The following is a 15,191-nucleotide window of genomic DNA, read 5'->3' as shown; positions in this document are numbered from 1 at the left end:
GAGAACTACAGCAACATTCCTTGCAAGGCCTCTTGTATTTCCCATGGTGCAAAGCGTGCAAGCATCCAATCACTTTCACGAGTTCCAAACCCTCACACAAACGCTACGCTGAGCACTGCATTGTGGGATGGTCTGGGAGGACTTGATGTCATATCAGGAGGCGGTATATATATATATATGTGGTATATCTTTATGCACGTCATGCTTTAGCAGTAAGCGATTAAAATCTCATGACCATGTGAAATATGCCTGGACTCGATCCCGCGGTTTCCCGCGTGGGGTGTGAAACATCTACCGCTCAACTAAAGGGGAGATATATTAGGCTTGCTCTGTGCCAAGGTAGATAAGAGGAGAGGGGGACTGCTAACGTCTCATTTGAAGATTAGTTTCAATAAAGGCGGGGAGGATTATTTGACGTGTGATGAGTGTTTTATTTCCCTCTTGGCTTTTCTCTTTATTTTTGGTTGTGTTTTAGAAGACGACGATTATAATGCCATTGTGGTGCGACAGCCGCTCAGGATGTATAGCGGTCGTCTGGTAATCAGAAGGTTCCTGGTTCGATTCCGGCTCCTCCCGGGCAGCGTGTCTAGGAGCGAGACACTTTAACCCCTAACTGCTCCCGATGAGCAGGTTGGCACCTTGCATGGTCGCCTCTGCCGTCAGTGTGTGTGAACGGGTGAATGTGAGGCATAAGTTGTAAAGCGCTTTGGGAAAAAAGCTGTTATATAAAAATGCAGTCCATTTACCATTGGAAAATGGTCTTTCTTCATATCCATCCTAGGCACACATTCTCTAAAAAAAATTATTCCAGATAGCACAGCATCACCCACAGGGCCAAGGGCACTGAAAGGCTTCAAAACACAATGAGAAGCATTCCTATTGATTGAATTGATTGATTGATTGAAAAGTTTATTAACCGATTGCAGAATGGGTACAGTACAGTACAGCTCAATACATACAATTGTTAAGAGGATGCAGACCTGAGAAAGACTTTCGTCTTGTTTCCATCAGGGTCCCCCATTTTCAATTCATCATATGACACACACGACATACAGATAAACAGTACTGCTACATCTATACATTTATGACATACCAGATTTTCAAATACAGTACTGTTTGTGATACTAAAAAAAAATCCAGAAAAAGAGTGTATATACATTTGACATAGAAACTGTGCAGGTGTGGTGGGGCTGTACATTGGAGGTGGGGGGGGGGGGGGGGGGGGTGGGGAGGGGGACACACTGTACATTGGAATACTGACATACATTTGACATAGAAACTGTACATTGGAGGAGGTTGGGTAGGTGGGGTGGTGGTTGGGTGGGGCTGTACAATAGAGGTGGGGGGGGGGGGGGTTGGGTACATTGGAATACTGACAAAGCCATGCTTGGTCTTTATTGTACAACTGGGTTAGGAGTTAGGACATTTGTAGGGGCCAGTTTTGAATTGCAGTCTCCCGTAGGTGTTCTTTGAGAGTGTTTTTGAAGGTGGGTAGTGATTCACATTCCTTTACAACTGTGGGTAGGGCGTTCCACATTGATGTGGCATAATTGCGAAACGTGTTTAGTCCCTTGTTTGAGCCGAATCTGGGTTTAACATGATTTGTGGAGCTCCCTCTGGTGTTGTGATCGTGGTATTCACTGACCTTTGGGAAGTATTTTGACATGTACATGGGTATCTTGGTCGTGTACACTAATATAGTCTTTAATGTCCATAGAAAGCAAGTTACAAACACCCCTTGGCAGGTATATGCAAAAAGCACGCCTGGTTTTTAATCAAGGCTTGGTTGATCAACTAATCAAGAGCACCTGCATCAATTAACTCCTGACAAACAAGACGTTTGAAATGAATGTAGCGCTAGATTATTGTGACACATGAATAGTGAAATATAGACCAGATGTAGCCTACAAACGTGCTCAAACAATCTACATTAACATTTATAAGAGAACGTGGGTGTATGAAGGAGTCTCGAACAGTGGTGCAGTGGTAAATTGACAGTAGGTCAAACGCTCCACGCACGCGCGCATGCACAGTTTTTTTGGCACATTTTTTTTTTTTTTTTTTTTTTTTTTTGCCTTGAAATAGAGAAGCTGAAAAAGGTAGCAGGATGTTGCCTATATTGTCAACAGATATGGTTGAAAAACAAACAATGTTTTAAATGTATTGATACAATTTCTTTAATTGAATCAACTTAAACTAGAAAAGTAAATACAAACTAAATTAACAATGTAAGTTACATTGTTAATTTAGTTTGTATTTACTTTTAGTTTAAGTTAATTCAATTAAAGAAATTGTTTTACACACAAACACAAAAGCAAACTTAAAATAATCAGACAACTTGTGTTTACTTGGTTCTTTATTTTGAGAAGGGGAAAAAGTACACATCACTTAAATTAGTTCAATGTAATTTGTTTCACAACAGTGGTTTCAAAACAGTTTCAAGTTTCTTTAATAGTTGTCATACAGAAGTACAGAATACTTTTATACAAAATGCTTCTTACTGTTACGCTCCAGAGACTGTGCTAGAGAAGATAAGTATGAAATAAAATAAAGTAGCATGTAAAAAGAAGTAAAAATAGAGGTCCCAGTGTTCAGTATAGACATATGTACAATGTTCGATGCAGACTAGAAGTAACTGAGTTACCATACAATCAGTCAAGCAAGCCCCCACCATAGGGTGCTGGGCCTATGATTTGGTTTTGCTATCCTCGTTCTCTTGTCCTCAGCTGAGCGATGGCCTCTCAGCCAAGTTGCAACATATGTTGTTGAATCCCAGATCTCTGGAGGTGGCCCGTTGATCTTAATGAACATCAAAGATGCTACCCGTGAAATCATTAACCTTGTGCGTGTTGGGGTGATAATTTGATTCATGGCACTGAATCCCCTTTCACATTCTGCAGTGCTACATGGAATTACTTTTGTGCAATTCAATAAAGGAATAAGCTCATCGGGTATCATTTCTCCATTGCTCTCAACAAAGTCCCTGAATCCATCAATAGTACTGTTAAGGGGCAGCTTGAATCTTTTGCACAGATGCCTTATTTCCACCTCGCCAAATCCTAGTGGCATTTCTTTTGGCCAGCTTTTACACTCAACAACTTGGAGTTGTGCAAGCAATTGAACATACTGTGCTTCAGACTCTTTCTGTGCCACTAATGATGACCCCTTAAAAGATGCAGTGGTGAACAACCGATTAGTTAGATTATCACTCAGACTTCTGATAAACTGTTTCCGGTTGATGGAAACAATTTTCGGTCTGTCTGTCAGATCAACTGTGCCAAATTTACCTGCTTTTATTGCAGTTTCAGCTTCAAGGACTTTGTTGCCTTGTTTTTCTCCCATTACATCAATGAATTTAATGCAACAAGACGAAAGTCTTTCTCTGGTCTGCATCCCCTTAACAATTGTGTGTATTGAGCTGTACTGTAGGCTATTGTACCATTCTGAAATCTGTTAATAAACGTTTCAATCAATCACTTACATTATTCGTTTCATTCAGTGATGGTGGCAGGGTACTTTTTGTACAAGTGGTGGGCACCGTTTCATGGTCCTGTTGATGAATAAACAAAACAGAGAACATTAGAACATATACAATTAGTCAACTGAATGCTTTGTATCTTGTTTGCTAATTCAGGTTAAAGACAGCCGATTTAACCAGCATATTAAGAGAGCAAGACTGTCTATCTGGTGTATGTTATGATGTTATGTTACTGATGTAAACAAGACGAAAGTCTTTCTCTGGTCTGCAGAGAACATCATTCCCAGCATATGAAAGACAATGACACTGTCACTAATGGCCTCTATGGATGGAATGGCATTCCATGGCAATCACAGACACAGCCCATCGTTCACACCAAACTTGATAAGGGGGGGCAGGGAATCAGGGATTCAATGTGGACAGTGGAACGCTCTACCCAAAGCTGTAAAGGAATGTGAACCACTACCCACTTTCAAAAACACTCAAAAAACAGTAAATTACCAAGTATGGCTTTGTCAGTATTCCAATGTACAGTGTGTCCCCCCCCCCCCCACCTCCAATGTACAGCCCCCCATCCATCCACCCACCCACCCAACCTCCAATGTACAGTTTCTACGTCAAATGTATATACACTTTTTCTGTACACTTTTTGTATCAAACAGTACTGTATTTGCAAATCTGGTATGTCATAAATGTATAGATGTAGGTGTAGCAGTACTGTCTATCTGTATGTTGTGTATGTCATATGATGAATTGAAAATGGGGGACCCTGATGTAAACAAGACGAAAGTCTTTCTCTGGTCTGCATCCCCTTAACAATTGTGTGTATTGAGCTGTACTGTAGGCTATTGTACCATTCTGCAATCTGTTAATAAACGTTTCAATCAATCACTTACATTATTTGTTTCAAAACAGAGAACATTAGAACATATACAATTAGTCAACTGAATGCTTTGTATCTTGTTGTATGTACCCATTCTGCAATCTGTTAATACATTTTTCAATCAATAGCAAGGCAAATCATTACTGAATGATTATTCTTCCAATGTGATTGCGTGGCAAATACATTTCTTTGTAAGAATATATCTGCATTTTGTCAATACAATATTAATCAGTGATCACATTGAATTAAAACATGATTATTTCTTGACTCTGTAAACAAAACACGCATTTGTCATGTCTCAATCTCATGATTCATGAACCACAGAACCAGTGACTGTGCCACGATTATTTATTTCAAGATAATAAACAAACAGGCAAATAGCCTATAGCTTAGTCAATCTGGATAAATAAAGAAAAAAAGAAAAGCTATTTTAAATGCGTTACTACTTGCCTTGTTGAACTTGTACTGGAGTGGCAAGAGGACTGCTGGACTCAGTGGACTCGGAGGCTTTGGAGGTAAAGCGAAACTGAGTTTGCTTTGGGCGAGCTGCTGCGGCATCTTTCTTCTCTTGGACGGCGGTGGCATGTTGCGTTGCAGGTAGATTAACAAGTTCAACATGAATGATACTGTTGTTGTCAAAATGATCCGTTTATAACGACTACTCGCGGACGTGGTTGGAGACACTGACTCTACCTGTGCTTTTGTTATGTAAAAACGGTGGCCGCGCCGAGCCGGCACTTAGTTACAACGAATGGGAACAGCGGATTTTTGTGTGAGTGACTGCGCGTACACGCGCGAACATTTCCGTGCGCGATTGCGCGTACTTCAGCCTCAGTGAGTGAGGTATCACAGTGTGAAACCGAGTGATACCAGCACTGCAACACTGGTCTCGAAGTCGGCTAGGTCTAGGAGGGATGGCTCGGGACCGTTAGGATCACGGTGGTCCCTTTGCCGCCTGAAGCGCTCTTGTCGGCGGGCGGAAGCTTCTCTAATATTCTCTCAACATTAGAGTTCGCGTACAGTTCGTGCATACCCTTTTCCTTTTGTGCCCCCAGCATCCCTACCAGGGATTGTACCTTGATAGAGAGGTCATCTAGTGAGCGATTGTCTGTGGCTGGGGGTAGACGGTCAATATTCCTTATCTCTTGTATTACGTAGTCCCATATGCGTCCATAACGTTGGTCGAGGGCTACTAGAGCCGCGGTGTATGGGGTAGTAGAGTTGGAATATGCCAGCGCTATATTGTGCGCTCTGACCCTTCAGTCACCAGCTCACAGCTGGAATACACACTCATGTGGGTGCCGGGGATCGAACCGGCGACCTTTTGGTTACCGGTTGGCCTCTCCAGGCCGTTCCTGCCAGTGATTTCACAAGGGGTCATGAGTTCCGTTCCTTCTTCAGTGGTTCGTAAACCCTATCAGAGGGACACTTTCACAGCACCTTGATAATATGGTCAGAATCTTGTCTGAATCGTCATTCTTAACAATGGTGCCAGAGCGCCATCTGCAGGTGCCTTGAAATACTACCGTGTGTAATATGAATGAGTGGCTTGAATTCTCAGATTAAAGGTCGAATCTGTAAATGTATTTGACCACATACATTTTAGATGTACACTGTATGTGCATAGATTCTTGAGTTTGACTTGTAGATGGAAAACAATTATTTATTATTATTATTATTATTGCTTCTGAAATAATGTCTAAAGCTCTAAAGTCTAAAGCTATCCTCCAATAATTAATGAAGTTAAATAGCCTGAAACATTGATAGAAAAAATATAATTTTATGTCAAAGTTCACCATTCTATCTACTCACTGTATGCTTGACTATGTAGGGGTATCTGATGGGGAAATTCACCAAAACACTCTCTCTCTCTCTAATGCACACTAGTATCCGTACCGAACCGTTTCAGTGTGTACCATACCGTACCGAACGGCTGTGTACCGAACGAATACAACGGTATGTTAACCAATAACGACTGCCCACTGCAGGGCTGTTTTTTTCACAATCTAATATAATAATAATTATTATTTTTTCTTTACAAGTCGATTATTAATTTCAATATAGAATATTTGTTGACAGCCCTACAAGTACAATTAGTTACTGCACACTACATCACCCCTGAGTGGAACATGGAAAGCCAAACTTTCCCCCACTGTACCGAAAACCCGTACCGAACCGTGAATTCAAAACCGAGGTACGTACCGAACCGTGGTTTTTGTGTACCGTTACACCCCTACTAGTTACTATATGTATATCTGTACATATCTCTTACTAGTTACGCTGCTGGCCAGTATGACTTACTCCCATAGTGTCTTTATACCTGTATCACTGTACATATTAATACTTAATACTACAACTCTGTACATACATCTGATTAGCACTAATACTAATCAGTGGCTCGGGAGGTAGAGCAGTCATCTGGTAATCTGGAGGTTCCCAGTTCGATTCCCCTTCTCCCGGGCAGCGTGTCGAAGTGTCCTTGAGCAAGACACTTAACCCCTAACTTAACCCCATTGCAGTAGTTGAGGGAGGCGAGACGTGACTGTTGATTGGACGAGGAGTTGGGTGGCTTCATTTGTCAGCAAGGGGCGGATCCTTCTGCTGTTGCTCAGGAGGAACATTCCATGCAGGGCAGGGATACAAACTGGTCAGACTACTGCTTGACCTTACTCCTAGAACCCACCTCACCCCTGCCCACTTTGACAACCTAGGATGGCTTAGAGTAGACAACAGAGTACAGCAACTTGTAATGGGCCTGGTCTACAAGATACACTACACGACTAAAGTACCCATGTACATGTCAAAATACTTCCCAAAGGCCAGTGAATACCACGATCACAACACCAGAGGGAGCTCCACAAATCATGTCAAACCCAGATTCGGCTCAAACAAGGGACTAAACATCTTTCGCAATTATGCCACATCAATGTGGAACGCCCTACCCACAGCTGTAAAGGAATGTGAATCACTACCCACTTTCAAAGAGCACCTACGGGAGACTGCAGTTGGAAACTGGCCCCTGTAAATGTCTAAACCCAACCCCTTCCAATGTACAGTAAATGTCCTAACCCAATAATACACAAGACCCTCTTCTTGGGACCAAGTAAGGTTTAGTCGATATTCCAATGTACAGTTTTGCTTGTACAGTTTCCCCCACCCACCTCCAATGTACTGTTCCCCCCCCCCACCTACCCAACCTCCTCCAATGTAGTTTCTACGTCAAATGTATATACTCTCTTTTTTAGACTCTTTTTGTATCACAAACAGTACTGTATTTGTAAATCTGGTATGTCATAAATGTATAGATGTAGCATTACTGTCTATCTGTATGTTGTGTATGTCATATATGTTATGATGAATTGAAAATGGGGGACCCTGATGTAAACAAAACGAAAGTCGAAAGTTCAATCAATCAATCAATCATACACGGCACACTGAGGCCTACAACAAACTGACCGGATCTTCCTTTATTCATTGTTGTACTGTAGCACTATTTTACTCTGTCCATTCTATTGCATCATTTTACTATCTATTCTATTCTACTATTCTATTATTGCACTGTATTATTTTACTCTGTCTGTTACGAAGGATCAGATTAAACCGAATATATATATTTATTACTTGAGATATATTGTATAGTATTTGTATATCGTCTGATATCCCTTGTATATTCTTTGTACATATACACGGAATATCCCTTTACCTAGTACAGACCATAATATTTCGTTCTCCTATTAGACAGCGATCCCCTAGGCGCCACGGCCATACCCCCAATGTCTAGTTCAAAGTCACCGCCAAAGACATGCCTGGACATGCCCGGCTCTGCGCAAGAATACGAGACAGAAATAAGGCTGGTACTAGATTGTTCACCTTACGTATAAATACGTCGCAGGTGGATACAGCAGTATGTTAACCAATAAGTTGAAGCCTCACACCACGATACAACGTGCTGTGAAGTGGGCCCGTTTTGCCCCAAAATAGAGCCTTGAGACCGCGTGCGAATTGATAGTTGAAGTGTCGGAGTTTAACGCTGTATCGTCGAGTTCGACCTATTCTATTATTTAAGTAATAGTCTATTATGTATAGTGTATCGTGCGGTTACCGTTCTACAGTGACCAGCATTACCAACGCTTCCTCGTACCTACAACTCGTACACCTACTGTGAATTGTACCTAAATTGCACCTCGTCCCATTTCTCCATTTCTGCCTTGCACTATATAGTATTGTATATTAGTACACTGCACAGTATTGTATATTGTATGGTAACTATGTCTATTCTGCATCGAACATTGTACATATGTCTAAACTGAACACTGTGACCTCATCTTTTTACTTCTAAATTTACTATGTTATTTTATTTCATACTTATCTTGTCTTGCACAGTCTCTGGAGCGCAACAGTAAGAAGCATTTTGTATAAAAGTATTCTGTACTTCTGTATGACAACTATTAAAGAAACTTGAACTTGAACTTGAACTTGAGCTAGTGTGCTTATCCAGGCTGGGCGGCTTAACCTGGTGCCGTCATCCGAGGAGCCCTAGACGAGAACCGTGTGGATATGTACACTGGATAACCTACACCGGCGACTACAGAGCCCTTTTCGGCTGGATTATATTTGCTTTGGTCCTGTAGCTGATGGAGCGGAGAATCGTCTACACCCACAATTGTGTGGGATTTACCCTGTGAGGAGCAACGTCGAGCCCGCCTCTAGGACGCCTGAGGCTGGCTAGCTTTCTTCCATGCGGCACTGCATACCGGAGAATAGCTGTTGTTCGTCTGCGGATCAAGAGATTATTGCACTGTCTCCTGTACCTGGAGTCTCCTTATTCATCGTTGACCCAGACTTTCGTTACCGACAAATCCTCTCCCCTGCTGGCCTACAACCGGAGGGACCTTATTAGTATCTCCAGCTGCCCTACTAGTGTACCATATATATAATTCTTATGATACAGGTGGTATTAATTATCTCCTGCGTAATATGCTCATGGACTTACGCTCTTGACCTATTCATGCACATTCTTCGCCTTACAAGCGCAATTCTCAATCTTGATAAGTAAAGTAATGTAAGATAATCTTCGTGCTGCTAATAAATATTCTTCTAAACGAGTATTTGTGTGAAGCCGTGTTATTGTGGATGTGTTCATCTCATATACCTGTGTACTGTATGGCCAGTAGTAATGTACATAAGTCAGTAGTGGTTTAATGATACCATACTTATTCAATACAGTCAGGGAATTGTACCCCTCAGTTACACTGTCTATTGCTTTTTATTACAGGTTCAAAACTGTCAGGTATTAAACTGTGTGGGTATCAAACAAGAGACTGTCAGGCTTTAAAACTGTGTAGGAACCAGGCCTAGAACTGCACCCTGAGAGGGAACTGCACCCTGAGAGGGAACTGCACCCTGAGAGAGAACTGCACTCTGAGAGGGAACTGCACCCTGAGAGGGAACTGCACCCTGAGAGAGGGAACTGCACTCTGAGAGGGAGGTTCGAAGGGTCAAAGTGGGTATAAGACAGGAGGGAAGACTGTCAAGTTTTAAACTGTGGATACCAAACAGAGAAGGTAAAGACGACTTTGAACTGTTGAACAGTAATCCAGCACTATTTTATTGACACTGTAAAAAAAAAATAAAAAAAAAAATTGCATGGAATAGCGCACAAACTAAAGTATGTAGAAATTAACTGGTTAGTCAGTCTTGGACTATAAACAATGCCTGTCAAATGAGCCATACTATTGTCTCCATAGCTATAATACAGAACACACAATGGGTCCGCAAACATCGCTAAAATGGTCAATAACGCTGGCGCCATTGAGTAAAGATGGTAAAAGATTGATTGAATACTTTATTACAGGTCTTTGAGACCTGTAAAACACTAAGAAATGGAGTAACCAATATGATCAAAAAAGCAAAACTGAACTATTTTAACGAAAAAATTGAGGAAAATAAAAATAATCCTCAAAAACTGTGGAAGTCTTTAAAAACACTGGGTCACAATAATAGACTCAAGACTAAAACCACAAATCTCAACCTGAAAATAGATAACACGATCATCTCTGACAAATTGAGTGTGGCAAATTGTTTAAACACCTTCTTCACAACTGTTGCTACCACTTTGGTGAACAAACTGCCGATCCACTCTGGCTGATATGGCATACAGCACATCCAGGCCTTTTATAAGGAACTGGGTGTACGTGAAAATGATTTTAAATTGACTGAAGTAACTACTGAAGAGGTTATGAAAAAGCTCAGTATGCTGCAGCCAACAAAACCCACAGGCCATGACAATATTCCCACCAGATTTCTCAGACTCTGCTTCCATCATAGCTCCCATTGTAGCCCATATCACCAACCTCTCCATCAACCAGGGTCACATCCCGCAAGAACTCAAGCTTGCTAGGGTAACCCCTCTATTTAAAAAAGGAAACAAACTGGATCCAGGTAACTACTGCCCCGTTTCTATCCTTTGTTCCATATCAAAGGTAATTGAGAGGCTGGTATATGAGCAGATAGACAACTACCTGACTGAACATAGACTACTGTACCAGTTCCAATCAGGTTTCAGAAAATCACACTCCACTGACACCTGTTTACTGTACCTGACCGATTATATAAAACGGGAGATGGACAAGGGGAACTACTGCGGGATGGTAATGTTGGACCTGCAAAAGGCGTTTGACACGGTCAACCACTCCATCCTACTAGAAAAATTGAGAGCGATAGGCTTTGATAGCAAGTCAGCCAAATGGGTCAAGTCCTACCTGGAGGGAAGAGAACAGGTGGTAGACATCAATGGCACCTTGTCCTCGTCCCTTCCAGTGACATGTGGGGTCCCCCAAGGAAGCATTTTGGGGCCTCAACTGTTTTTAATATATATTAATGACATTAAATCGGCATGCGATTGCAACCTGTTCCTGTTTGCTGACGACTCGGCACTCCTGGTCTCTGACAGGGATAAGTCTAAAGTGGAAAGTGTCCTGAGCAGTGAAATGAAAAAGATCTGCTCTTGGCTCAGTGACAATAAATTGTCTCTACATCTGGGAAAAACAGTGTTGGTCAAACGCCAACCTAAAGAAATCCCAGGGTTTAGAGTAGGTGGAAACATTATTGAGGATAAAGAGGAGGTCACCTACCTGGGCTTTATTTTAAATAACAAACTTTCTAACGAAAAAATGGCACAAAAAGTTATTACTAAGGTCAATCAAAAAACCAAATTTTTATTTAGAATTTCCTCGTTCATAAATAGAAACGCTCTGAGGACCCTAGCTGGAGCCCTCATCCAATGTCACTTTGACTATGCTTGCACTTCATGGTACAGCAACATATCAAAACAAATGAAGACAAAGCTCCAGACCTCCCAAAACAAACTAGTGAGACTCCTGCACAACCTTCACTTTAGAACTCACCTAACGCCAGCCCACTTTAGCAGTCTGGGATGGCTTAGGGTTGAAGAAAGGGTACACCAGCTTAAAATGCTACTGGTTTTTGAAGTACTGAAAGAAACGGTCCCCAAGTACCTAGTAAATTATTTTAATAAAGTAGGAGATGTCCACAAACACGCCACAAGAGGAAGCCCCACGGACCTGGTCCCGCCGAGAGTCAGGACATGCATGGGGAAAGATGCATTTTTTTACTCGGCTAGGGTAATGTGGAATGCCCTGCCAACATTCATAAAACTCCTGAACTCCCCTCTCGGATTTAAATCCGCCCTAAAAACATGGCTGAGCAGCAACTCAAATTGGTCTTAAAATGTTTTTTATCTCTTTTATCATAACTTGGCTTTTATTTCTTTTATCATGAGTTGCTTTTAAGGGTTTGCGGATTTTCTTTTAACATTAGTTAACTGTATGAGTTGTCAGGTTAGGTGTTTTTATACAAATTTTTAGGATGTGTCCTGTCTAGTGTACATGTCCATTTGTGTTTCTGTGCCTTTTTATGTTCCATGTATGGACCACAATGGAAACAAGCCTTGGCTTTATTGTGTTTTATCCATTTTTGACCAGCGTTGTTGACACTGTTATTGTCTTGTCTTTTAAAATGTTTTTGTCCTACGATTGTGTCAAAATAAAGTATTCAATCAATCAAAAGACTAAATGTTTTTTCCCCCCGAGTATGAGTTCTGATATGTACTTTTAAGTCACGTTTTGCACCAAATATTTGATCACAGTGTGCAACTATAGGGCTTTCCCCAGTATGGCTTCTCATGTGTCTATTCAGGTCTCCCTGTCTAGTATATCTTTTAGGACACAGTGTGCAACTATAGGGCTTTTCCCCAGTATGGCTTCTCATGTGAATATTCAGGTGTCCCTGTGTAATATATCTTTTAGGACACAGTGTGCAACTATAGGGCTTTTCCCCAGTATGGCTTCTCATGTGAATATTCAGGTGTCCCTGTGTAATATATCTTTTAGGACACAGTGTGCAACTATAGGGCTTTTCCCCAGTATGGCTTCTCATGTGAATATTCAGGTGTCCCTGTATAATATATCTTTTAGGACACAGGGTGCAACTATAGGGCTTTTCCCCAGTATGGCTTCTCATGTGTACTTTTATTTGAGATTTTTGACTAAATCTTTTAGGACACAGTGTGCAACTATAGGGCTTTTCCCCAGTGTGGCTTCTCATATGTGCTTCCAAGAGTGTAATGGTAGTACATTTCTTGCCACAAACAGTACATGTCCTGTGAATTTGAAAGTGAAGTTTTAAGCTCTCTGTGGGTTCTAAATGTTTTCCACACAAACCACAGTCACTAGAATGGGCTTTAAGATGGCGCATTAAAGCTTTCCTATTAGGAAAACATTTCCCACACACTTTACAGCTCCAGGTCTCACATGGTATTTGGTTTGATAATTTCACCTCATGGGATGCAACCACAGAGCTCTTGAACTGGTTGCTGTTAGACAAACTCTGTCCTTTGTTTTTCTGTGTCTTCTTTGATGTCAGTGAGTTTAAACCAGGATGAGGTTCACTAGTCTCCAGCCAATCATCACTGTCATCAGTATCAGTTCCAGAACAGTGTGAAGAGAGGAGCTGGCCATCTGTAGTTGGTTCTAAATCACCAGCTGGATCTAAGTTACTGACTGGTTCTGATAATCCACAGTCCTCTCCATCAGGTTCTGTTTTCATCTGTTCTGTTGAGGTGCTGGCTAGAGGCTCTGTCTCTCTGTTTTCCTCAGTCTGGGTTTGGTTAAACCATGAGGACTGAGGTTTCTCTTCATCATGTTCACTCTTCACAGGGACAGGGTTGAAAGTGAACTTGATATCAGCCTCCTCCAGACCTTGAAGCTGCTCTCCCTCCTGACTGCTCCAGAGTTCCTCCTGTTCCTCTTTCATCTGTAGGAGCTCTGGGTCCTGGGTTTGGTTAAACCATGAGGACTGAGGTTTCTCTTCATCATGTTCACTCTTCACAGGGACAGGGTTGAATGTGAACTTGATGATATCAGCCTCCTCCAGACCTTGAAGCTGCTCTCCCTCCTGACTGCTCAAGAGTTCCTCCTGTTCCTCTTTCATCTGTAGGAGCTCTGGCTGCTCCTGGCTCAGACTGGGGCTCCTCTCCTGCTGTTCAGGGGGAACCTCCTCTTCACAGACAGAGAGCTGTGGGGGGTCTGGAGGGAGGCAGAATAATGACATGAATAGTTGTAATTGCTGTCACCATTGGAAAGCCACCAATTTTAAGAATTCACACATGTTCTTCCTGTGCTCCAGGACAGTTCAGTCAGTATGTTCTTCCTGTGTCTCAGGACAGTTCAGTCAGTATGTTCTTCCTGTGCCCCAGGACAGTTCAGTCAGTATGTTCTTCCTGTGCCCCAGGACAGTTCAGTCAGTATGTTCTTCCTGTGTCTCAGGACAGTTCAGTCAGTATGTTCTTCCTCAGTATGTACTGACATACTGACTGAACTGTCCTGGAGCACAGGAGGAACATACTGACTGAACTGTCCTGGGGCACAGGAAGAACATACTGACTGAACTGTCCTGGAGCACAGGAAGAACATACTGACTGAACTATCCTGGGGCACAGGAAGAACATACTGACTGAACTGTCCTGGAGCACAGGAAGAACATAGATGGTGAAAAAACAAGGTAGTTCACTATGTCGGCCCATGATTAAAATGACATAAATGACGCAACATACAGATATATATCATGACATTTCTGACATACAGGTATACAGTACTGGTACATTTGTGACATACAAGATATGCAAATATACAGTAGTTAAACAGAGATCTTAACAGAAAATATATACATACGAGGGGGAGGAAACTGTACATTAGGAGGGATTGGGTGGATGGGTGGGAGGGGACATGTGTATTGTGAATTGTGTATTGTGAAAGCCAAGGTAGGTGATTCAATAACGTTACTAGATCAACTGATCTTTACATTCAAATTTTTTTTCAAATAGTCTACTAGTACAAATGTTTGGATCAACATGCTGATCGGTACTTTGGTAGTTCGTTCAGACGGGAGAGGAGAGGAGAGGGAGTGTTTGCCTCCTTTCCTCAGACAATTCTTTGCACTCTTCTCCCTGATTTGTAATAGCTTTTGGCAATCTGAAGTACTCTAAATGCTTTTCCCAGTCCGACCGATTAGTACAGCCAAAAACACAACAATAATTGACCCTTTTGAGCAACAATGACCAGACAATGTACAGCCCCCCACCCACCCCACCTACCCAACCTCCTCCAATGTACAGTTTCTACGTCAAATGTATATACACTTTTTTTCTGGACACTTTTTGTATCACAAACAGTACTGTATTTGCATATCTGGTATGTCATAAATGTATAGATGTAGCAGTACTGTCTATCTGTATGTCGTGTGTGTCATATA

This window comes from Notolepis coatsorum, assembly GCF_963971535.1.
Source record: "Notolepis coatsorum genome assembly, chromosome: 8".
In the NCBI taxonomy this organism is placed as follows: domain Eukaryota; kingdom Metazoa; phylum Chordata; class Actinopteri; order Aulopiformes; family Paralepididae; genus Notolepis; species Notolepis coatsorum.
The sequence above is the reverse complement of the archived record's forward strand: the minus strand, read 5'-3'. Positions refer to the sequence as shown.